Consider the following 7,205-nt stretch of genomic DNA (forward strand, 5'->3'; position numbering starts at 1 on the left):
ATTGGATGGCATCCCTATGAGTGCCCTACTGGACACCGGGTCACAGGTCACCACCATCCCGTACGTGCTCTTCAAGCAGTACTGGAATGATTCGGATATAACCCGCTATCCAGACGACGACTTGAGTATCATCGCCAGTAATGGTCAGCCCGTGCCACAGATCGGATTTAAAGAAATGACCATTAAAATCGGTAGAGTCGAACTGGCAGCACAGGGATTGATCATTGTAGACATTGACAAGCGCGAGAGTCACCCAAAGATAACTCTAGGAACTAATGTGATTGAAAATTGTCTTGCAGAGGTGATTTTCATTTTACAGCAGGTTGCCAAGAACGCCAGCTCCGGCCAGCAGCGAGTGCTCCAGAAAGAGATCCGGGCACTGATGCGACGGCAACAGGTGGAACTCTCCGGTGGTGAGATTGGTAGCGTAAGAATGTGTGACCCTTTCCCTATTGCCATGCCCCCGAAAAGTGAAATGATGATTTGGTGCCAGGCAGCTATTGGTCTGAGAGGTAGAGATTACCAGGCCATGGTAGAACCAGTCTACTCAGACAGTAGGCCCACCATTTTGACAGCACGGGGGGTAGTTGATGTACGCCATGGGAGGGTGCCCGTTCGTATAATAAATATCGGGAAAAGGGAAGTATACCTGCCCCGGTATGCTACGCTAGCCAAATTATATACTATCAACCAAAATTCTATACAGTCTGTGGAACCCTTGCCTCCATCTCACCCGGAGGAAGGTAACGGCTCTACGAAAATAATGGAGGATTGGTGTCAGCAACTACATTTGGGTACTGACTCCACTCCCTCCCACCAGAAACAGGGAGTCTACCGGGTGGTTCGAGAGTACGAGAGAGTGTTTAGTAAACACCCGTTAGACTTCGGGCGAGTCAAGGGGGTAGAACACCACATCCCCACGGGAGACCATCCTCCCATAAAAGAGAGGTATCGACCCGTACCCCCTGCACACTACCAACACGCCAAGGGGATGCTTAGAGACATGAAGGAGGCTGGGGTAATCAGGGATAGCTGTAGCCCCTGGGCAGCTCCACTAGTCTTGGTCAAAAAGAAAGACAACACCATGAGAATGTGTGTAGATTACCGGAAAATTAACCGTATCACACACAAAGATGCGTACCCCTTACCAAGAATAGAGGAGTCTTTGGCTGCTTTAAAATCTGCTAACTTCTTCTCCACCTTGGATCTCACTAGCGGGTACTGGCAGGTTCCTGTAGCAGAGGCGGACCGGGAGAAGACCGCATTCACCACCCCGATGGGACTTAGCGAGTTTACCTGCGTGCCGTTCGGACTCTGCAACGCACCAGGAACCTTCCAGCGATTGATGGAATGCTGTCTGGGACACCGAAACTTTGAGACGGTCCTGTTATACCTGGACGATGTCATCGTCTATTCCAAGACCTACGAGGACCACCTGAAACACCTGGCGGAAGTGTTCGAAGCTCTGGCAAGTTACGGCCTAAAGGTGAAACCCTCCAAGTGTCACCTCCTGAAGCCAAAGGTGCAGTACCTGGGACACGTGGTGAGTGCTGACGGAGTGGCTCCCGACCCTGATAAGATCACCGCAATTAAGGAATGGCCAAGCCCCTCCAGCGTAAAGGAAGTGAGGCAGTTCCTCGGGTTGGTAGGCTACTACCGAAGGTTCATTCCCGGTTTCACCAAAAAGGCAGCTCCTATGCAGGACCTCCTGATAGGCCAGTCCAGGAAGGCCAAGAACCAGAAGCCACCCTTCAGATGGGAGAAGCTGGAAGAAGAGTCCTTCCGCCAGCTGAAGATGGCCCTCACGGGGGATGAAATCCTGGCGTACTCTGATTATAGCCAGCCCTTTATCCTCTACACTGACGCCAGTAACATCGGGCTAGGAGCCGTACTGTCCCAGATCCAGCAGGGGAAGGAACGGGTAATTGCTTACGCCAGCCGAAAACTGCGACCCACCGAAAGAAACCCTGAGAATTACAGCTCATTTAAGCTAGAGTTCCTGGCAGTGGTGTGGGCAGTCACCGAACGCTTTAAGCACTACCTCGCTGCTTCCCGGTTCACCGTGTACACGGATAACAACCCGTTGACACACCTGGACACTGCAAGACTCGGTGCCCTAGAGCAGAGATGGATGGCCCACTTGTCCAACTATGAGTTTACAATCAAATACCGGGCAGGACGCTCCAATACCAACGCGGACGCCCTGTCCAGGATGCCGAACCTACCGGACGTAAGGGAAGATTCAGAGGAACTGGAAGAAGTTGAACTCCCCGCGTTCCACCGTCATGGGACTATCCAGTATTCCCACCGTGTAAGGAGTAAGCAATCCGCTACGTTCAACCCATTACCTCATTACAACTGGGCGGAGACGCAAGACAGTGACCCTGCCGTCCGACTGGTAAAGGAGATGCTGACTCGGCCAGATGCACGCCTTGACCCAGACGCTCCGGAGGAAGCCAAGCAACTGTGGGCTGAGAAGAGTCGACTGTTCCTTTATAAGGGGAAGTTGTGCCGCAGAATGGTTAACTCCCGGACGCATGAACTAATCTGGCAAGTAGTGGTGCCAAGAAGAGACGCAGCTATGGTGATGGAGGCATACCACGACGGAGCTGGGCAGTTCGGATGGAAGAAGCTGGAGTTCCTGCTGCGCGGGCGGTTCCATTGGGTAGGCATGAGAGGAACCATCGAGAGGTGGTGCAGAGACTATGGCCCATGCAACCTAAGAAGGAGGGACCGTGCCAGCCAGAAGACTCCCCTGCAGTCCATCATCACCAGACAGCCGTTGGAACTGGTAGCCTTGGATCATGTAAAACTGACCCCAAGCAGAAGTGGCTACGTCTACGCGTTAACCATCGTGGATCACTACTCCCGGTTCTTGGTTGTCGTCCCCGTCAAGGACTTAACGGCTCAAACAGCAGCTAGAGCCTTCCAGCCTTCCAGCTCCGGATACCCGGAGCAGGTGCTGACAGACCAGGGGCCTGCCTTTGAAGCGGAAGTCTTCCAGGAGTTCTGCACCCTGTATGGCTGCCGGAAGATTAGAACAACATCCTATTACCCGCAAACTAATGGACTTTGTGAGAAAATGAACCAGGTGGTGATAGATCTTCTGAAAACATTGCCCCTGGAAGAACGTATTCTGTGGCCTGAAAAGCTGCCCGACCTGGTGGACCTATACAACCACATCCCTGTAGGTTCCACCAACTGTACCCCGGCTTACCTAATGAGGGCAAGACCTGGTAAGCTTCCTGTTGATCTGGAGATGGGAGTCCTGACACCCGAGGACACTTCACCAGAAGCAGACTGGGACACAGAGAGGCAGCAGCAGTACCGGAAAGTACAGGAGAGCGTGGAGCGAAGTCTCTGTCAAGCTAGGGAAAGACAAGAGAAAACTTACAACCAGTATGCTCCCGCTGTTCCCCTGGTGCCCGGAGAGCAGGTCTTGAAGAGGAAAAGACGGCTCCACAAGTTGGACGACCAGTGGGAGAAGGACCCGTACACCGTACTGCCCTCAAGCCACGACAACCCAAAGATCTGTACCATCAGTAAAGACGGAGGGGAAACCACAGCCATTGTATCCCGGGATCACCTGAAGAAGTGTCCCGAACAGCTACGGAACCCTGAAGAGGAACAAGAAGACCCTCGACCCGTAGAGGAAAGGGAAGATATGATTAGTACTGTGCTCGGAGACTTCCCTCGGTCTTGGACTCAAGTCAATGGTGCTGTTGTGGTACCCGTCCTCACGTTCCTCCAACCAGCATCCCAAGTGCCTACGGAGACACAGGTAGTGCTGGAAGAACAGCCGGTCCAGGAGGCAGAAGACCCCACACAAGCAGACCCGGAGAATCAACCCTCTGCTTATAGTGAGCCTGCCATACCCCTAGTGAGCCAAAGAGTCCGTAGACGGCTGCCCAGTTTACCCTTGACAGCTCCTATACCCTGTAGCTCAGGACCAATCAGCCAGCTCCGTAGGTCCACTAGGGTCACTAGAGGCCAGTTGCCCATACGGTGGAGGATCTAAATGTTCAAGCTATTTTATTAATGTTTACCTGTTTGTTGTTGCTTGTATATAATTATGTGTTTCTAGTTATTTCATAGGAGTCTTTGGTGGATTTACCGGGAATCCTTTGTGCACATAGTTGGAGCGTAACCCAGGACGGACTAAAAGACTAATAAGGACTCGGGGCAGGACAGGCCCCTACCTGGTTACGTCTCCCTGTTTTTGGTGAAATGGACACCCTTGTTTTCTTGAAAAACTGCCCCCGGTTGCGGACACGCCGTGACCATCCTAATGTTTTTTTTATTGCGTTGTTTCTGTTTGTAATTTGTTATGTTACAAAAATATGTTTAGTCCCGGAGTACTAAATTTCACTAGGGGGGAATGTGACACCCCAGGGGTCTGGTTGCCACAGTGATAGAGATATTACGTCTGAGAGCAGGTGGGAGGTCTCCTGGTCAGGAATCCTATGCATGCCACACCTCCTGCCCAGTCCTGGGAGGGGAAGAACTTCCCCTATATAAAACTGGGGCTGAGGCAGGGTTAGGGAGAAAGAGTAGAGTTAAGAAGAGGAGAAGCAGCTATAGGAAAGAGAGATCAGGAGCTCTGGGGAAGTCGTGCTAAAAGGAATCAGGGGCTGGCAGCTGAAGAGCTCGCCCTGATTGAAGAGTTACCACCGGACCCGGAGTCCGAGGCTGTGGGGACTAATCCTTACCCAGCAGCAGAAACCGACCGGCAGGGGATTTCAGGTCCTCTGGCCAAGAAACCCGAAGGCACGGTCACACGCGTGGGACCAGCACCGCCGTCGTGGAGCGGAAGCCACTAGAAGGCCCCGAGTCACCGGCCATACGGGTGAGCACCACACGGTACACTCAGGGACGTGGGCTACTTTTACCCGCCTCTAGCAAGGTAGCCAGAAGAGTACAATTAGTTGGGGAGGCCTACAACTCCGCCAGGCCAGGGGAAATCCCATCTGCTCAAAGACTGACCAGGCCCCGATCGCTAGCCAGTACTCCGGGAGGGTCTATCTTTATCACCAGTAAAGACCCTGAACTACACCGCATCGTCTCTGAGTGGTTCCTGCTACCCCCATCATTCACATCTGCTGCCCTGAGGCCATACCCCTCCCGTTGGGGGTTCTACCAGCTACGCTGCACAACCTTACCACGGGCCTCAGCGGTCTGCCCTGCAGCGGCGGCTTCATAGCCGCATTCAACGGGTGGCGTAGTCGAACATTCTAACATCTACTGCTAAAGACTGCCGCTCAGTTTGACTCCCTGGGCACGGACCAGGTCACCGCCACGAGACTACTACCCCCATCTGATCCGGATCCGGGTAAGCTCCCCCGTGCGCGCGATGCCGCGCGACGCAGCAGGCCCAGGGGCGCGTCATCCACGTGCCTGTATGACCTCCCTACAACGCCTGGGCAGGCTCCTGATGAGGCTCAGTATTGTGTGTGGCCTCCACATGCCTGTATGACCTCCCTGCAACGCCTGGGCATGCTCCTGATGAGGCTGAGTATTGTGTGTGGCCTCCACGTGCCTGTATGACCTCCCTACAACGCCTGGGCATGCTCCTGATGAGGCTGAGTATTGTGTGTGGCCTCCACGTGCCTGTATGAACTCCCTACAACGCCTGGGCATGCTCCTGATGAGGCTGAGTATTGTGTGTGGCCTCCACGTGCCTGTATGACCTCCCTACAACGCCTGGGCATGCTCCTGATGAGGCTCAGTATTGTGTGTGGCCTCCACGTGCCTGTATGACCTCCCTACAACGCCTGGGCATGCTCCTGATGAGGCTCAGTATTGTGTGTGGCCTCCACGTGCCTGTATGACCTCCCTACAACGCCTGGGCATGCTCCTGATGAGGTTGTGGATGGTATCACCTTCACCTATACTTTTGGTATTTTTTTTCTATATTTTTGGTATTTTTTTGTCTGTTTTTCATTTACGTCCTATTCTTCTATTCAATTACTCTTTTTTTAAGTCTATTTTATATGTGTTTATTTGGGGTTTTATTGTCTGTTTTTCATTTACGCCCTATTCTTTTAATTTTTTTTTTTTAAGTCTATTTTATATGTGTTCACTGAAAACATATACAATAGACTTAAAAAAATAATTTAAAAGAAGAATAGGGCGTAAATGAAAAACAGACAAAAAAATAACAAAAATCTAGACAAAAAATACCAAAAACACAGGTGAATACACATAAAATAGACTTAAAAGAAAAGAGTAATGTAAAAGAAAAATAGGGCGTAACTGAAAAACAGACAAAAAAAATACCAAAAAAAACAGACACAAAAGGGTACAAATAATGAATAGGACCCAAAGAGAATTTTTAATTATGTGTAAAATTTATTAACAGAGTGCGCCATTTTGAAGAATTTGGCATAAAAAAGCACAACGCAAGAAAAGGAAGGTGACTTAAACTACAAATCATGTATCAGACACATAGCCTTCTATTCACATACAAAATCATACTCATGGGCGTGTATCCAAGCCGGAAGTCCCACCCACGATTATCTTGTTAGAGGGGAGTTCTCTAACTTTTATAGTTGCTATAGAACTTTTTAATATATTATTTAACCTGCTTGGCTTTGATACTGGAAAGATGAAATCGGATGGCCATTCTCATTATTGAAGCATGCTACTAGCAAGGGGTACAGCTTTTATTCTTAAAGGGACAGGATCATTTTTGTTACAATGAATTGCTGGACTAAATTCTGCAATTATAAATAATCTGGGAAAATAATAGCTTGTAAGAAAAGTTTACCAAAACTGAAATGAGTCTTTTAGGGAGAAATTTTCCTTTAACTGTTCGACTCCTCCAATGTCATCCAACCTATTGGATAAACTGCGGCTTCCTATTTCAGCCTGTGACTCAACGTTTAGTTACCGTACTTCCCCCCTTTTCTGTTTTACTGGAAAGGAAAACTCTAAAATTATTATAAAATTCTTATGTTTTTACTCATTTAACAAAGTTTTTTTTTTTAACTAGTTCACGATTGGAGTTTCTATTGCTGTTGCCGCAGTATGGACGCTGTCAGTCATAGAGACTCCTTTCCTTCAATTTCCGTACTTAAGAAAGTCCGTAAATCAGCATGAAAATTGCAATTTTTTTTACAAATTTTCAGCACAAGCCTTTTCTTTTTTTTAACTTGTCAGTGGCACAGTATGCATGAAAGTGTCCTAAATCATAGGAATCAAGAAAG

This window comes from Phyllobates terribilis, unplaced genomic scaffold (assembly GCF_046119375.1).
Source record: "Phyllobates terribilis strain yellow unplaced genomic scaffold, ASM4611937v1 Scaffold_4__5_contigs__length_816908805, whole genome shotgun sequence".
NCBI lineage: Eukaryota > Metazoa > Chordata > Amphibia > Anura > Dendrobatidae > Phyllobates > Phyllobates terribilis.